This window comes from Callithrix jacchus, chromosome 5 (assembly GCF_049354715.1).
Source record: "Callithrix jacchus isolate 240 chromosome 5, calJac240_pri, whole genome shotgun sequence".
In the NCBI taxonomy this organism is placed as follows: domain Eukaryota; kingdom Metazoa; phylum Chordata; class Mammalia; order Primates; family Cebidae; genus Callithrix; species Callithrix jacchus.
Window position 1 is genome coordinate 162,609,692 of NC_133506.1, and position 19,038 is coordinate 162,628,729.

At 38.1% G+C, this 19,038-nt stretch overlaps 1 protein-coding gene across 22 annotated transcripts in view; it reads right to left on the bottom strand.

Moving 5' to 3' along the window:
• The window catches only part of ENOX1 (ecto-NOX disulfide-thiol exchanger 1), a 626,515-nt gene that overhangs the window by 283,592 nt on the left and 323,885 nt on the right, over nt 1–19,038 (bottom strand). The window lies entirely within an intron of this gene.

Here is a 19,038-nt window from a genome sequence, read left to right on the forward strand (position 1 = left end):
CTTGTTTGTGATTAAGCTTGTAACTGAATGCTCGGTGAAATGTGATTTTCCCTCAGAATTTTAGGCTGTGCTTCATTGTATTCTGGCTTCCGGTGCGGCAGCCTCGGGCCGCTACTATTCCTTGTACCACGTATGAACTTTTACATATGACCCGTGTTACTCCTCTGGAAGGTTTTGGAATCTTCTTTTTAATCCTGGTATTCTGAAGTCTCAAAATAAAGAACCATGATGAGCTAATGGTTCTTTTCTTACCTATCATTTTGGGCTCTTTATGGTCTCTTAAAATCTGGAAAATAGCATTGTTCCATTTTGACTATTATTCTTCTACTATTCTTTGTTACTCGTCTCTTAACCATTTTCTTCTTGTTTCTCCTTCTGGCTGCCTATGGCAAAATGTGGAACCTCGTGGATTAATCCACTCCATGTCTTACCTCCACTCACCCCATCTCCATTTAATGTGGTTGGCTGTGTTCCCACTCAAATATCATCTTGAATTGTAGCTCCCATAATTCCCATGTGTTGTGGGAGGAATCCGATGGGAGATACTTGACTCATGGGGGTGGTTTTCCCCACACTGTTATCATGGGAGTGAATAAGTCTCATGAGATCTGATGCTTTTATAAAGGGAGACCCCTTTTGCTTGCTTCTCATTGTCTCTTTGCCTGCCACCATGTAAGATGTGACTTTGTTCTTTGCTTGCCTTCCACTATGATTGTGAGATCTCCCAGTCATGTGAAACTGTGATTCCATTAAACCTCTTTTTAAAAATAAATTACCCCATCTCGGGTGTGTCTGTATCAGCAGCGTGAAAATGTTTGGACTATCTACTTTCTACAAAGTTTGACTTCTATACCTTTGAATCATTTACATTGTTCTATAAGTTTAATTTCCAATACCTCCTTATTTTCTAATTGTTCCTGTTTTATATAATATTTTTTATTTTATAGATATAACAGTGTCTCTCATCTTTCTGAAGTTACTATAAAAAGCTTTTCATTTGCTTTTCAAAAGCTTTTTTATTCTTTCTTTGTTTTTTTTAGAGATGGGTTTCACCATATTGTTCCATCTGGTCTTGAACTCCGGACCTCAGGTGATCCACCCACCTCAGCTTCCCAAAGTGCTGGGATTACAGGCATGAGCCACCGAACCCAGCCTCAAAAGCTTTTAAAAAATCTTTTCAATTGTTTCCTGAAATATCTGTATCTTCTCTGAGCCCCTTTAGTCCCTTTCTCTGTTTTGATCTCTATATGTTAATCTACATTTTATGTGAGTAGATATTCTCAAATATCTGGTGGCCCTTTATTACTCATTTATATTTAAGAAATATATATGTTTATTTTACATATATACATTATATATGAAACAAACAATTCATTTGTATTTAAAAACAGTGGGTCTAACTTCCCAGGGAAACCCTGAGTGTAGAAAGGGTGTGGTTTTTCCTTGACTGACATCCCTCTGAGGTAACAGAGTGGGGAATCTAAACATTTCAATGGGGACTCTGCCAATCAGTCATTTTTTGGACTAAGTTTCTGCAGATAAGAATCCCTAAACCCCTGTCTAAGGAGGCAGTCCCTAGATGTGGGTTTCCTGGAGCTATGTCAGGGAAATAGTCCAGGAGGGTTTCACCTGTTCTCTCTGTGGAGTTTCTCCTCTCTTTTGGAGTCCAGAGTATCTCTGATTCAACGTAGCCCATCCCCAATGCCTCACATAGGGATAGGGGAACCGGTAGTGGCAGTGTGAGCGAGGGAGGGCAAAGCTAATACTCCATATACTATGCTGCTCTGAAACTCCCGGCAATCAATCCCCCTTCTTCCAGTCTCATGACTCCTAAGCCTCTGCAGTGTCCCATGCGTGAATCTGAAGGCTTGACTCAGGGAACCTCAGCTTTTCTTCCTCTTTCACTCTGCCGTCTTCCACAGGTTGGCTGGTATCTCACGTGCAGTAGCATCTCCTCTGTTTGTTTTCTCTCGTTTGCTCTGTATCCCTGCTTTATAGTTTAACTTCTTTACTAATTTTAGTGAGATTTATTTTTTATTCTTTACTAATTTTAGAGAGAGTAATTTTAGTGAGATTTCTGGAACAGGAAGATATGAAAGCATGTGTTCGATCTAATAAAACCAGAAGCTTCTAGTGTTAGACATTTCACTTCATAGTTATATGTATTTTGTTCTGGTCTAGTTTGTCCAGAGAACTGTGTGTGTTTCCTGAAACAACTACTAACCATCTCATGACTACTTTTAAGGAGGTATTCACAGAATCATTTTCCTTCTCTGCTATTTTTTAGGGATTATCAAGCAAAGTCAAGTTGACTTTCTATACATGTTACCTTTATCAAGATAACAGCAGTTTGTTATCTTGGCTCCAGAAGTTTGGACAAATAATCAATTTGAGGTAGATGCACATCAATTTATCAATAAGGAAGGAAGGACATAAGGAAGGAGGAAGGAAGGAAGGACAAAGAGAACAGCAGGAAGACTGGCCCATCTAAATAACTATACTAAGAAAAGCTATGTACATTCACTAAATAAGAAGACAAATTTCATAAAATCATCTGGCTTTAAGATAACTCCAAACAATGATCACTGATTTGGAACGCAGTTGAGCAATTTATACCATTGAATGTTAATGGTCAAACTCCATTTTATCATTCAATAAAAATATACCCAAATGCATATGAAAAGCAGTATAGCCTGCAACAAAACCTATTATACAATAAATTCTCACAATTACATGTCCAGATTAGCTTTTAACTATATACTGATTCCTATCGCTCTGAAATGTATCTATTTTTTGGCTCAAGAAGGTTTGCGTATATGTATGCACCAAGGTATAGATGCGTGTATTCCTCCCGTCATCCCCCAAAGAAATTTAAGTCAGCTTGTCGGCAATCCTTTAACTTGAACATATGTTCATCTTCCTGAGTATATTTCTTACAAATGTGTCTACTTCAAATTATGTAGTCCTCCATTCTTTGTCATACTCAATTATGGAGGAATAACTTTCTTAAAAAAGTTAACTATGTTATTGACAGTATCACTTCCAGTCTCTCCATTCTTTGTCATACTCAATTATGGAGCAATAACTTCCTTAAAAAAGTTAACTATGCTATCGACAATATCACTTCCAGTGTAGCTGTCATCATATCTTTGAGTTTAACAAGATGTTCAACTTTCAGTCAGATTGACCTTGTTTTCAATCTCCAGTCGCCTGTGTACTAAATAAACTCCCCAACAGGAAAATGGACATATTCTCTGTTTTGCAGGATTTTATGAGAATTAAATCATACAATGCATAAAAAGAACCTGGCATACTGTAGGTACCCAATTTTTAAAAAGCTATTGAAATCAGAATATGAGATGATCTTGAAACCTTAAACTGTCTAAAAGTACATCTTTTCCAAGTGACTAGTTTTTCATTTCCATTTTTTGGCATCCCGTCATCGGTAACCTGGGATCCTGGAAGCAACACATCAGTCATCCACTGCAAAGGGGTGTGCAGAGCTTTTACAGAAAACGAGGAAAAAAATATAAAAGTAGAGGAAAAGGAGGTCTGGACAGAAACAATAAAAGAAAGTATGTGACCCAGGATCACACAGAGTTCCGTGGTTAGACGGTTCTGAGACACGACTCGATCATACAGAGCTCCGCGGTTAGACGGTTCTGAGACACGCCTTGATCATACAGAGCTCTGTGGTCAGACGGTTCTGAGACACGCCTCGATCATACAGAGTTCCGTGGTCAGACGGTTCTGAGACACGCCTTGATCATACAGAGTTCCGTGGTTAGACGGTTCTGAGACACGCCTTGATCATACAGAGTTCCGTGGTTAGACGGTTCTGAGACATGCCTCGATCATACAGAGTTCTGTGGTCAGACGGTTCTGAGACACGCCTAGATCATACAGAGCTCTGTGGTTAGACGGTTCTGAGACACGCCTTGATCATACAGAGCTCCGCGGTTAGACGGTTCTGAGACACGCCTCGATCATACAGAGCTCTGTGGTTAGACGGTTCTGAGACACGCCTCGATCATACAGAGTTCTGTGGTTAGACGGTTCTGAGACACGCCTCGATCATACAGAGCTCCGCGGTTAGACAGTTGTGAGACACACCTCGATCATACAGAGCTCTGTGGTTAGACGGTTCTGAGACACGCCTCGATCATACAGAGCTCCGCGGTTAGACAGTTGTGAGACACACCTCGATCATACAGAGCTCTGTGGTTAGACGGTTCTGAGACACGCCTCGATCATACAGAGTTCTGTGGTTAGACGGTTCTGAGACACGCCTCGATCATACAGAGCTCTGTGGTTAGACGGTTCTGAGACACGCCTCGATCATACAGAGTTCTGTGGTTAGACGGTTCTGAGACACGCCTCGATCATACAGAGCTCCGCGGTTAGACGGTTGTGAGACACACCTCGATCATACAGAGCTCTGTGGTTAGACGGTTCTGAAAAGGATGTGTAGTAGGAAAAAGTCAAAGATCCTACCGCAAAATGATCTAGGAGCCACACGTTAGTTCTGTCAGTAACCTTCCATGCAGCTGTCAATAACCCTTTGTTTTCTTCTTTGTAAAAATAACTATGCTCGGCTGGGCGCAGTGGCTCATGCCTGTAATCCCAGCACTTTGGGAGGCCGAGGGAGGCAGATCACGAGGTCAGAGTTTGAGACCAGCCTGACCAATGTGGTGAAACCCGGTCTCTACTAAAACTACAAAACAGATTGGCTGGACATGGTGGTGCGCATCTGTAGTCCCAGCTATTTGGGAGGCTGAAGCAGGAAAGTTGTTTGAACCCGGGAGGCAGAGGTTGCAGTGAGCTGAGATTGTGCCACTGCACTTCAGCCTGGGCAACAGAACAAGATTCCATCTCAAAAACAAAATGAAACAAAACAAAAAACTATATTCAAGGAACATACTGTCTAATTATATTTACAAGTTTGGGATTTTTGCTCCATGCCTTCTTATGTTAACAAAGTTATCCTTAATTTACCTACATAGCAGAGATAAAAGTGAATATTTTTATGTTCTTTAATTAATTACATGCCATAATCCCCCTTCTTCATCTTAACTGCAGAAATTCAATGAGAACCTATTGCAATGTTTTCCATTTTTCTCTTGATATATCTCTTTCCCCTCAAGGCTGCTAAGGTTTTAAAGTGTTCTGTTTATATTTTTCCATTAAAAATTATATCAGAAACCCCACTTCCTGTTTTTGAAGAGGAAATTTATACAAAAATACCTCCGTGGTATCCAAGTAATAAGTGCGTAGGTAGCAGGATGACCAACTGCCCTGGTTTGCCCAGTAGAGAGGCGTTTCCTACTATGCGGAACTTTCTGTGTTAAAAATGGGACAGTACTCTACAAACAAAGGGAGCAGGTCACCTTGGGTGTTATGGCACGGAAACCTGCACCAGAGAGCTCCAATTTGAATCCGATTAGAAACACTCTTCTTGGCTGGGCACAGTGGCTCAAGCCTGTAATCCCAGCACTTTGGGAGGCCGCAGTGGGTGGATCACGAGGTCAAGAGATTGAGACCATCCCGGTCAACATGGTGAAACCCCGTCTCTACTAAAAATACAAACAATTAGCTGGGCATGGTGGCGCGTGCCTGTAATCCCAGCTACTCAGGAGGCTGAGGCAGGAGAATTGCCTGAACCCAGGAGGCAGAGGTTGCGGTGAGCCAAGATCGCACCATTGCACTCCAGCCTGGGTAACAGAAGTGAAACTCCATCTCAAAAACAAACAAACAAACAAAAAATCACTCTTCTTTCATTGCTAAGCAGCTGTATACAGTGATCCAACACTAGAAGGATACATGAATTTAACGCCTTTACGTTTCCTGTACACCAGTGGTTCTCAATTCTGGTTTCTTACTAAAATCATCTGGTTAGCTTTCTAAGAAAGACAGTGCTCCCTGATTTAACTTATTCGAAGGTGAGCCCTTGGCATGGGCATACGTGTCTGAAGTTCCCCAGCCAACCCTCATGTAAGTCAGGGTTAGAAACACTGCTTTACACGCATTCTGAGATTCAAACTATAAGCGTAGCAAGAGCTGTTCAAAGCAAGGAGAAAGCCACTTTTTGTTTTTGTTTTTTTAGCGTGTGTGTGTGTTTTTTGAGATGGAGTTTCGCTCCTGTTACCCAGGCTGGAGTGCAATGGCGCGATCTCGGCTCACCACAACCTCCGCCTCCTGGGTTCAGGCAATTCTCCTGCCTCAGCCTCCCGAGTAGCTGGGATTACAGGCACGCACCACCAAGCCCAGCTGATTTTTTGTATTTTTAGTAGGGGCGGGTTTCACCATGTTGACCAGGATGGTCTCGATCTCTTGACCTCGTGATCCACCCGCCTTGGCCTCCCAAAGTGCTGGGATTACAGGCGTGAGCCACCGTGCCCAGCCCGGAGAAAGCCACTTTGTGATCTCCAACTTTTTAATCATGACATGCAAATTTCTACCTCAAATTTAAAACAAATGAGAAGCCGCAAACTGACTTTATGGATTCCCTGCATTTATTTATTCCCCTAGGGGTCATGATACATAAGCTTCCCCCTTGCCATGTTTGTATTCTGAACATCAATCACTACCATTATTGATAGTTTCTTTCTTACAAGAAATGGTATTAGGCAACGTGGGGCTATAACAATTCAAATTACAGGTACTCTGTCCTCATACAGTCTATGAGTAGAGTACAGGGAAGGTGACCACATGATCAAGGCAAGTGACCCCACTGCCAACGAGTGAGGATGTATGTGCTCATGGCCTGGGATGGGTAGGAAATCTTCACAGAGCAGGTATGAGTTTAAGGGGCTTTGAGTACTGGGTGGAATTTTAATTGGAAAGCCAGAAAAAGGGCCAGGTGTGGTGGCTCATGCCTGTAATCCCAGCACTTTGAGATGCCGAGACAAGTGGATCACCTGAGGTCAGGAGTTTGAGACCAGCTTGGCCAACATGGTGAAATCTCATTTCTACTAAAAATTTAAAAAATAGCCAGGTGTGGTGGTGGGCACCTGTAGTCCCAGCTACTCAGGAGGCTGAGGCAGGAGAATCGCTTGAACCTGGGAGGTGGAGGTTGCGGTGAAGTGAGATTGTGCCATTGCACTCCAGCCTGGGTGACAAGAGCACAGCTGTGTCTCAAAAAAAAAAAAAAAAAAAAAGCCAGAAAAAGAAATATAAAAAGGGAGAAAAGCGGTTTGAGAATGGGTAGGGAGGAATCAGTTCACCACAGTCAAGCATGTATACAAACAATACAGCTCACATTCTGAGCCATACAGACTGTATCTAAGGATGCACAGGACCTGTATGAGGCCCACCGCTGAGCAAAGGGAATTTAATTAGCCCAATCACTTTTTCTTACTGAAGACATCGAAAAAGGGGATTAGACTGATGGATGGAACAACTGGTTCTGGGTAAACATACAAAGCTTGGTCTATAACGTGGAGAACAAGCCACTGAACAGCAATAGCCCAAGTCCCCTCCCTCTGGTGCTGGGCCCACTTGAGAGACCTGATGACCCAGACAGTGAGGCAGGTGCTGCAGGGTCACTGCCAGACACCTGAGGGTCCCATCTATCTGATCCAGTGAGATGGTTTAGTGCTGAGGAAATAAATTATAAATTTAGAACACAACTTATGTAAAAGGTATGTGTCACCTTATATGTGATGTCATGTGGTTATCAGTCACTGATTTCCAATTACTTTTATAATGCAAGAGCCTTCCCTCTGGATTTCAGAATTAGAGAATTTCTGTGCCATTTGTCTTTGCCTCTTAAAATATTCTCGTATTTATTCCAATAGCTGGTCTTCATGTAAGATATTAACTAAATGCCCATTAATGGTCTTGGTATGCAACTCAGGAAGTCAGTTGGCAAAAATTAACATTTAGAAGTAGGCCCACTGGTTATTTCACACATTATTAACTTATATTACAATTCAAATAAGCTTACAGCTGGCAAAAAAATCTCTTCTGTAAAGTGATCTCAAACATAATAGGCTTAATCAGAGATAAATTAAATTAGGCAGCCATGCATACTGCAGCATATTAATTCTGAGTAGTTATTAAATACATTTTCTGTTATCACTGGTGTGAACATTATATGCAAACAAATTCTTCAAGAGGGTAGCAAATAAAGTGTATGTTTGGGATGCCATGTGCCTGGCGTTTTCCCATGTTTTCTTAAAATGTTAAATAAGCTTTTCTGCTAATAATGACATTAGGTTAAGTCCCCATAAATGAGTCAACCTCACTCCCAGGAAATTAAACAAATGAACATCAGACGAAACTGCTAAGTGTGGTTTTGGATTGTTCCAAAAGGAACTTCTCAACTTCCCCTGGCAATAGAGCAAAATTGTCCAAGACGTAAGGTACTGAATAGTCATTACATTAAACATCGATGCCTCTCGTTCTCTGTTTTGGGTGACATGTTGCCTTAGAATACTCAAAGAAAAAAGTTCTGGAGATGGAATGCTATTTTCTAAACCAGATCCTGCCATTCTCTCTCTCTTAAACGGTAGTAATCTAAGCCAGCAAACTAGTGCTCAGATCCCACATGCTAGCAAATGACGCTTTTGTGAAGGAAAATGAAAAGATGCATCTAACCTTTCTGCACACACACTCGTGGTGCCTTTTCTGATGCCCTTTTGTCAGATTATTTCATTCTTGGTTAATGAACCAGGCTTTTAAATGTCTATATCCAGGAGTAATTCCAGTTACCAGGCATGCCAGCCACCACCGCCCCCAAGTCTGAGAAACACGTTTCACTTTCTTTGCGCTTTGCACACTTAAAACTCAATGTAAGGTGACAAGAACGTTAAGCTGCCCACTGAGCAAAACGTGAAACTAATCACTCTCTGTTCTACAGAGAGCGGGTACAATCATTGGCAAATTAAAGTGCCTGGGAAGAGCTGGGCCACCTGCATCAAAAAGCATCACCTTGGAATGTCTAATGAAGATAGATAGATGCAGTTAGCTTTACTGACAACTAGTTCAAACACCAGCAGACTGAAAAAGCAACATTACTGTACCTATTTCATTGGCTGTGAAGTATGCCCCATGTAGAATTTTTGTTATTTAAGGAAAAAAATACCCAACCACTCTCAATATGTTGTTTACACGCTGGCTGAATGGAGGCTAGCACTTACCCCTGAAAAGCCACTGCTTTTCTTTTAAACTGGCAAACTGGGATCAACTTGTTTATTCAAATGTTGACTTTGTATTTTCATGACAACTAGGTTCAAATAAATTAAAAGCCTACAAAAAAATCTAATTTCAATAAATTGCTACTCTTCACTTATTCATTCATTTATTTGACAGTTATTGAATACCTACTATGTGCAAGTAATGTGCTTGATATTTGGCAGAGAGAGACGAATGGCATCTCGTTAAGGAGACTGTGGACTATCTGCAGGCAAGGGGAATGCTTACAGGCACCACACAGGCAACTAGCAAGACTCACGTGCTATTGTAGAAATGTTTCAGATACGTGTCCCTTTGCCTTAGAGCCTTTCAAGAGAAGGCTGACTCTTAAACTGAATTCTAAGATGATTTCTGAAGAGTTTTGGAGGGTGACTAAGTTTGAGAATGGTCTTCCAAGCTGAAAAAAAATAGCATGTTCAAAATCAACAAGAAGGCCATGATATGCTTGGGGAAAAGACAGCGCCTTCAAAATATATGAAGGAAATAAAAATACAGAAATAAATATAGGAGGCAAGAAGTCAACAGATGATGAACATGGAAGGTAGACAAGGGTGAGAATACGAAGGGCCCCAGAAGACATGTTGCATGAAGAGTTTGCATTTAATTCTGTAGGGCAGTACTTTTCACAGTGCGTGACAGAGAACCCCGAGACCTGAGGAAGGAGGGAGGGAGCCTGGAAGGGAGTGAGGAGTGAGAAGAGGCTGAGCAGTCAGGACTCAGGCCTTGCACCCCTACTCATGCCACAAGAGCTTTGCCGATATCTGTTTCATCTTTGGGGCCTTCTTAGTATTACAGTTTTAACAATTTTTTATATTGGAATAATCTTAAATTTGCAGAAAATGTTGCAAAGATAATACAAAGAGTTCCTACAACTCCTGCCCTAGTTTCTCCCAGAGTTAACATCTCACGTTACCATGGCCAGCACGTTTGTCGCAACTAAGATGCCAACATTGATGCATTACTAGTAACTCAACTCCAGATTTCATTTGGATTTTACCAGTCTTTCTGCCAATGTCCTTACTCTGTTCCAGGATCCAGTCTAGTCTAGGATATCGCATTGCATTGAGTCATCATGTCTTTTCAGTCTTTTTTGGTCTGACAGTTTCTCAGTCTTCTCTGACTGCCCATGACATTGACAGTCTTGAGGCGTATTAGCCAAGTATTTTTACAGCACGTCCCTCACTTTTGGGTTGCTAATGTTTTGCCCTTTGACTGATTAGGGTTATTGGGAAGAATGTCACCCAGGTAAACGTCTCCTCACATCACATCGGGGGTGGGCAAATGACATCAGCCTGACTTATGGTGATGTGAACCTTGATCACCTGGTTAAGGTAATGTTTACTAGGCTTTTTCATTGTAAAGTTACTGTTTCCCCTCTTTGGAAGCCAGTCATAAATCCAGCCCACATTTAAGGGAGAGGATAAACTTCATTATCTGAAGGGGGATATATCTACCTGTACTATTTGGAATTCTTTTAGAAGAAAGACTCTTAATTTATTGGTTCAATCACTTATTAATATTAGGATCACTCAGACATATTTATTTTATACCATGGGTTATAATCAAATATGATGTTATTTATTTTGTGGCTCAAACTTTTCCAGCTTTGGTCTCTGGGAGCTCTATTAAATTGGTTCCTGTATGCCTTTTGTTTTTTTTAAGGCATACCACGTGCTCCAAGATTTTGCATTTTTACTGTCCCAGCCACAGACTCAGTCATTTCTCTGAGGATCCCTAGTTCCTATTATTGGAGAATCATGTTTAGAAACCAAGATCTGGGCACTGCATGTGCTTGATGCTACTGAGGTATCACTGCTCCCAGGCCCCCTCAGCAGAAAGAGCCAAGAGGTATAAATACATATTCCAACCCAGGTATATAAACATACCTATAATTGTTTCTGCATCTGACCATATGTATCTTCATGAGACTAAACAATAGTTAGGCTAACATGAAGTTATTTGACATGTCCAACTCTGACCCAGCATTACAGGGTTAGCTGCAGCCCAGTCTCCTAACTTACTGCGATTGCCCTGACAATGAGAAACTTGGCTTGCGCCACCTACCAACCATTCATTGATTTGTTCAACCTCAGTATTGGGGTGTTCTTTTGAAGACAGATTTCTGTTACTTTAAAATAATAATATATAAAAGGGCTTTGTTTTTATTAATTACCATCACTCTAATTGCTCTGTTTTCATCAAATCACTTCATACTTCTCCAAGGCACCCAGGAAGACTATAATTCTCATACCCTTTGTATTTTGGTCTAGTTCCAGTTAAAGGAATGCTGGTAGAATCGATTCTAGCCACTTGTAGCCCCAGCCTCTATAATCTGTTGTGGAATTCTCTACTTATATTGTCCATTTCTTTGATATCAGGTATACGAGACAGTGGAAAATTCCAATAGTAAAAGAGAAAAACTATATGACAATTCAATGGAAACAAAAAATAACTTGAAAAAAGTAAAATTCCACTAAGGATTTTAAAAAAATGCTCATCAACTAGAAATGGTAGAGAATTTCCCTAACACAATAAAATGCATCTCGGAAAATCCTACAGTGGAAATTATACTCAATTGTTAATTTAAAAATTCCTCATAAAATCAGGATCAAGACAAAGATGTCCACTCTCACCACTTCTACTCAGCATTTACAGGAAGTTTGAGTCATTACAATAAAAAGAAAGAAAAGCTACAACAATTAGAAAGAAACAAACTGACTGAATGGTATATTTTATATAAAAAATCCCATTAAACCTACCAAACAACTATCAGAACTATTAAGTATATTTACAAAAATTATATATTTACAAAAACTTTTTTATTGCAGATATAATTTTTATGATGTATAGTTCACTCTTTTAAAGTGTACAGTTCAATGCTTTTTAGTACTTTCACAGAGTTGTGCTGTGTGACTATTCTTCTTTTCTAACTCCAGAATCTTTCATCACTCAAAATGAAGTATTGTACCCATTAACAGTACAACAGTCACTCCCCATTCCCCAAAACCCAGTCCCTTATGACCACGACTCGACTTTCTGTCCTTATGGAGTTGCCTATCCTGGACATTCCATATCAATGGAGTCAGACAACATATAGTCTTTTCGTCTGCCTTCTTAATGTTCTCAAGGTTCATCCATTTGGCAGCATGCAAATGTATTTCATTCTGATTTTAGGTTGAATAATATTCTGCTGCATGCATATATCATATTTTGTTCATCCATTCATTAGCTGATGGCTATTTGGGTTGTCTGTTCTTTTGGTTACTAGGAATAATATTGCTATGAACGCCCATGTACAATTTTGCATGAATGTATGTTTTCAGTTCTCTTAGGTCTACACCTGGGAATGAAATAACTCTATGATAAACTTCTTGAGAAAACGTCAAGGTATTTTATCAAAGTGGTTACAGCACTTTACAATACCATCAAAATGCATGTTAAGTTCAAAATTTTCCACATCCTTGTGACCACTTGTTACTGTCTGTCATTAAGATGATTACTACATTACTATATACTATATTACTATATTTACTGTCTAAAAAGATAGACTATAATAATTTGACAGTTAAAATAGTAATATAAGTGGGTACGAAGTGGTACCACATTGCAGCTTTGATTTACATGTCTAAGGGCTAATAACGTTGAGGAATGTTTTGTGTACTTATTGGCCATTTATAATATCTTCTTTGGACAAACATCTGCTCATATCTTTTCCCCATTTCTAAATTGGGTTGTCTTTTTAATTGAATTGTAAAAGTTCTTCACATGTCCTGTATACTCTTTACTAAATAAATATAATATTTGCAAATATTTTCTTCCATCTTTGAATTCTCTTTTCACTTTTTGATAGTGTCCTTTGAAGCACAAAAGTTTAAAATTTTGATAAAGTCTAATTTATCTATATTTTTCTTTGGTTGTATATGCTTTTGGTATTTCATCCAAAAACTATTGCCTAATCCAAGGTTATAAAGATATATATTTTCTTATAAAAATTATAGTTTGAGCTTTTACATTTAAATCTTTGATCATTTTGAGTGAATTTTTGTACACGGTGTGATACAAGCATCCAAATTCGCTATCTTGTATTATTAGTAGATGTGGGAATCCAGTTGTTCCAGAACCATTTGTTCAAAGACTATTCTTTCTTCCACTGAATTGCTCTGAAACCGTTTTGAAAATCAATTGGCCATAGATGTATACGTTTATTCATGGATTCTTTATTCTATTCCATTAATCTGTCTAACCAAAGACTCTTGGTTACTCTTGCTTTGTAAAAAGTTTCGATGACTTTGAAGAAATAATTTTAAGACTGAGACGAAAAAAATAAAAGAAAAAAAAAGAAGTTTTGAAATTTGGAACTGTGAGTCCTCTAACATTGTTCTTTTTTAAGACTGTTTAGGCTATTTTGGGTCTTTGTATTTCCATATAAAGTTCAGAATCATACATTTCTTTCAAAAAGCCAGCCAAGCCAGGCACAGTGGCTCGCTCATACCTGTAATCCTAGCTCTTACGAAGGCCTAATCTGCCTGAGCAATATAGCAAGACCCCATTCTCCACAAAAAGTGGGGGAAAAAGGACAAAAGCCGAATAAGATTTTGATAGGGATGGACTGAATCTCTAGGTACATTTGGGGATACATGGCATTGAATCTGTAGATATATTTGGGGAGTACCGACATTTTGCGAACTGAAGCTTTCTATGATCATGGTATGTTTCTCCATTATTTAGGTCATCTTTAATCTCTTTCAATGATGCTTTGCAGTTATCAGTGTGCATGTCTTATAGTCCTTTTGTTATGTTTATTCCTAAGTATTTTTTATTGACGCTATTATAAATAAAATGGTTTTCTTAATTTCATTTTTAAATTGCTCCCTGCTAGTGTATATAACTGGTCTTTGTATATTGATTTTATATGTTGCCACCTCACAGAACTCATTTAGTAGCTTCTAGTCAGTATACTGACTAGAAGTGGGCAGAGTAAAAATCCTTGTCTTGTTCCGAATCTTCAGGAGAAAATTTTCAGTCTTTCAACAATAACTGTACTGTTAGTTATGAGTTTTCCATAGACGTCCTTTAGCAGCTTAAAAGCTTTCCTTATATTTCTAGTTTGTTGAGCACATTTATTATGAAAATATTATCTCTAAGTTTATTGAGATGATGGTATGTTTTTCATTTATTCTATTAATATGGAGTTTACAGTGATTAATTTTCAAATGTTTAAGTAACCCTGTATTAATGGGATAAATCCTATTTGGTTCTGGTGAATAGTCTTTTTTATATGTTCCTGTATTCAATTTGCTAATATGTTGCTGAGAATTTTTCTACTTGTATTCATAAAAAATGGTGGTCTACAGTTTCCTTTCTTCTTATGTATTTGTCTGGTCTTGCTATCAGGGTAATATTATAATTGTAGTTTCACATATTAACAGGGAAGTTTGAAAACCAAAATTTTAAATTGTATCTACAATATTTGAAAATGGAATTCTGAGTAATAAATATAATAGTAGCCATTTAAGATGTTTATATAAAATATTGCTAAGAGATTTTAAAGAAGACCAATATAAATACAGAAATAGTGTATGTTCATGGATTGGAAGGCTTGATATTAGTGAGAAGTCAATTATTCTCAAATTGACCCCTAGAATAAATATATTCCAAATCATAATCCCACTTAGCTAATTTCTTAGAGACAAGCAAGATAATTCTAAAATAAATCTAAAATTTTACAGGAACTGGGATATACAAAGCGATTTTGTAAAAAAAAAAAAAAAAAAAAAAGGAAGGAAGGCTTATGCCATCTGACTTCAAGACTTATTATAAAGCTACAGCAATCAGGGTAATCTGGTACTGGTAAAAAAAAAAGCCACAAAAACCAATGGAACAGAGCAGAGAGCTCAGAAACAGATGTACATTTATGTGGTCATTTGATCTTTAAGAATAACATTAAGAAATTCCAGTGGGGGGAAGGAACATCTTCAAATAGTGCTAGAAGAATTAAATACCCACATAGAAAATAAAAAAACTGTACATGAACCTCACACGATAAATAAAAATTAATTCACTATGGAACACAAATCTGAACATAAAAGATAAAACTACGCTATAAAGCTTTGCAGACAAACTATATATGACATATATATATAGTATGTGTGGTAATATGGATACAAATATATTTATATATATATTACTTAGAGATAACCTTGTTTTAGACAGGATACAGAAAATAATAATAACCACAAAAGAAAAAAAAAAAGCCCTGATAAATTAGACCTCAAAATTTAAAACTTCTGCTCATCAAAAGACATCACTGGCCGGGCGCGGTGGCTCAAGCCTGTAATCCCAGCACTTTGGGAGGCCGAGGCGGGTGGATCACTAGGTCAAGAGATCGAGACCATCCTGGTCAACATGGTGAAACCCCATCTCTACTAAAAATACAAAAAAATTAGCTGGGCACGGTGATGTGTGCCTGTAATCCCAGCTACTCAGGAGGCTGAAGCAGGAGAATTGCCTGAACCCAGGAGGCGGAGGTTGCGGTGAGCTGAGATCGCGCCATTGCACTCCAGCCTGGGTAACAAGAGCGAAACTCCATCTCAAAAAAAAAAGACGTCACTAAGAGAAAAAATTAGCAAGGCACAGACTGGAAAGAAATACTTACAAAATATATCTAATAAAGTACTTGTTTATACATTTACATATATGGCTCATACATACGAAGAACTTCTATACCTCCCTAATAAAAATACAAACAACACATTTTAAAAATTAGAAAATAATTTCAATGAACACTTTACAGAGAAAATTATAGAAATGACCAGTAAGCATATGAAAATGATATCAAGATATTCGTCATTAAGGAAAAGGCATATTATATCATAATGCAACATCACCACAAACCCACCCAAATGGCTAAACCTAAAAAGTCAGACAGCACCAGATATGGCTGAGGATGCAGAACTAAAGCTCTCATATCTTGTTGGTTGGAATATAAACAATTAACTTTGGAAAAGATCTTGCAATTTCTTCAAAAGCTAAAGGTACACCTATCTATGACTAGAATCCTACTTTTAGATGTTGACCTAATATGCTTTCAATAACGTCTGTACAAGAATGTTTATAGAAGCTCATTCATACTAATTGAAACGTGGAAGAATGGATAAACAAACTGGTAAAATGGAATACAACTCAGAGATAAATAGAGAACTGCCGATAAACTCAAGAACAGATCGATCTCAGAAACATTATGCTACATGGAAGGAGTGTGACACGGAAGAGTATATATAGTGTGGTATCGTTCATGTAAAGCCCTAAAAGAAGAAGCAATTTGCTCTTGGTGGGGAAGGGATATGGGGGGTGGGGGGGAGGCTGCAGGAACTTTCTGGAGTAATATAGATTTGGGTACAACAGGTAGATACATTTGTCAGAACTCCTGGAAATTCACTCATAAAAGCTGTGTGTTTTATTATATGTAAATTTTACCTCAAGGGAAAAAACAGAATCATAAAATTTAAATTCTGGTCATGCACACATCCAAGTATTTAGGAAGATATGCTGTAATATCTATAACTTGCTTTGAAATGTATCCAAAAGTAAGATTCATGAATAGATAGAGGGATAGAATGATGCACAGTGGTGGGTGTGAGTATTTGCTGTACATTTCTTTAAACTATTTGGCATAGTTAAATATTTGCATAATAAAATGTTTAAAGAAAAAATCCTTTAAAACTGAGTCTTTTACCAAAAAAAAAAAAAAAAAAGAAAAGAAAAAAAGAGAAAGCAATTCCAGCTTTGTAAGTTACTAGCCATGCTTCACAAATGGTCTAAGCCTAGATCTCCTCATTTATAAAATATAAAAACTAATATCTACTATACAGGACTGTTAAAGGATTATACTTGCCAATATATATAAAATACAGTTCCTGGTATAAATAAGCACTGAATAAATGTTTTAGCTACTATTTTTAGTAAGCACAGAATGTCTGTAGCCATAAACACACAAAAATAAAATTTCCTGAAAAAGAGAACAATCTTGGCACTCTTTGTTAAAATAATTGTTATGTTTGTTGCATAGACAAAATCAGACTCACCGTGATTTTTTTCTACATGTGAATACCATTTATTAGGCTCCCTAAGTGAATGAGCTAGTAGAAAGGAAATATTATATTTAAAAAACTCCATAAGGCATATTTTTAGAAACGGTATTTCCTTGACTTTCGTTCCAGGAAAATTCTAACACATGGCACGGAGCATGTGGAGCCCAGAAAAGAAAGCCTACCAGATGCCACAGCAATAAATAGAGTAGGGCCTTGGAGACGAAGCATAAAAGGAAAATGTGGAGCATCATATCTGCAGCGCCCTTCTCCATCTGGTATTTAGCCCACTGAAGTTACGGGATTTTTGGAAATTCACCTTTGTAGGCTATCTTTATTTTTCTTGTTTATTTGTTCAGCAAACATTTAAATCGTAGCCTAATATATGAGCCAAGTTCTACGAATGCCTTCCAGGACCTCCACAGACTAAAGCTGGGTATGGAAATTTCAGGGGAAGAGAAAAGTTCTAAGTACAGTGTAATGAAAGGTTAATACCATTTACATCTTGCCATCTCTTTTTACAATATTAATTTCACAAATACAATTTTAGCATTTCCAACCAATAAATTAAGCAACAGCATATTTCCTCAAATGGCAGGAATTCTCAGACAGGAAAAAAAGAGAGTAGAATTTCTTAAGTGGGTAATGTCTTATTTTGCTAAGAAGGGCAGAAGTGAAAATAGCTTTTTATATATTATATTTCCTGTGGGGCTTGTATTATCTTTTTTATAAATAGATATTTTCCATGTAAGTGGAATTTCATCACATGATCTTTCAATTTAGTAATCTTTCTGCTGAGCAAACTGAGCTGTAAAATGTTGAACATTGTTTCATCCTACGAAGACCGCCGTCCTTTGGCTTGTTGAATATATATTCTTGTGATAATTCTAAGAAACTATGACTATTGGATTTTTATCCAGAATTTTAAAGCAACAAAAAATTCTTTTAAATAATGAAAAGTACATTCCATTCCCTTAGCTCATCTTTTTTTTTGAGGGGGGGTATTGCACATTCTCTGCTAAAATTGAGGATGGAATTTCTAACAGCGATGGCACTGTTCAGTAACTAACAGTCTTTTGTGTGTGTGTGTGGAAAATTCTAAATGAATGGAAATGATCTCACAAATTTTATCTTGAAAATATTTGCCTATAGTATTTATTCACGTGTTGTCCCTATTTTAGGAAAGAATTTAGAAAAATGTCCTTTTCATAAAAATCGATAGTTCTCTTGCATCTATTTAAAAAGGAACTCCCTCTCCTACCTCCAGCATACACCGTCATCTCTGGGCTATCAATAAAGGCTCAAGAAACACTGGCTGCATGCCAAATTCTGGGTTAATCGGGAAGAGAAAGCTGGCTGGCAATCACCCTTCCTGGTACTTATCTTCTCCTCCGCTTATCTCCCCTGTGCTAGGGGAGCTGGATGTCTGCAGTCTGTAACCTCTTCCTCTGAGTGGAGACAGAAGCAGGAAGGCAGGTGACCTGCACGTTCCTGTTTTATTATTCTTCCCCTTGAGTGAAACCTTACTTTTAAGGGGAAATAAAATGCTATATGTAAATGAAAATCGTCACTTGGAAATCATCGTTCTGGTTTACAGCACCAATACACCTGTAATCTTGAAACATCCTTTTAATTTAAATAGTAATGAATTTGTCAAAAAAGTGTAGTAGGAGAGCTATATTCAAATTAAGTTTATCACTGGCTTAGCTTTTCTAAGTTAATACAGGTTGCTTAAGACAGTGAAAGGCCAAATTCT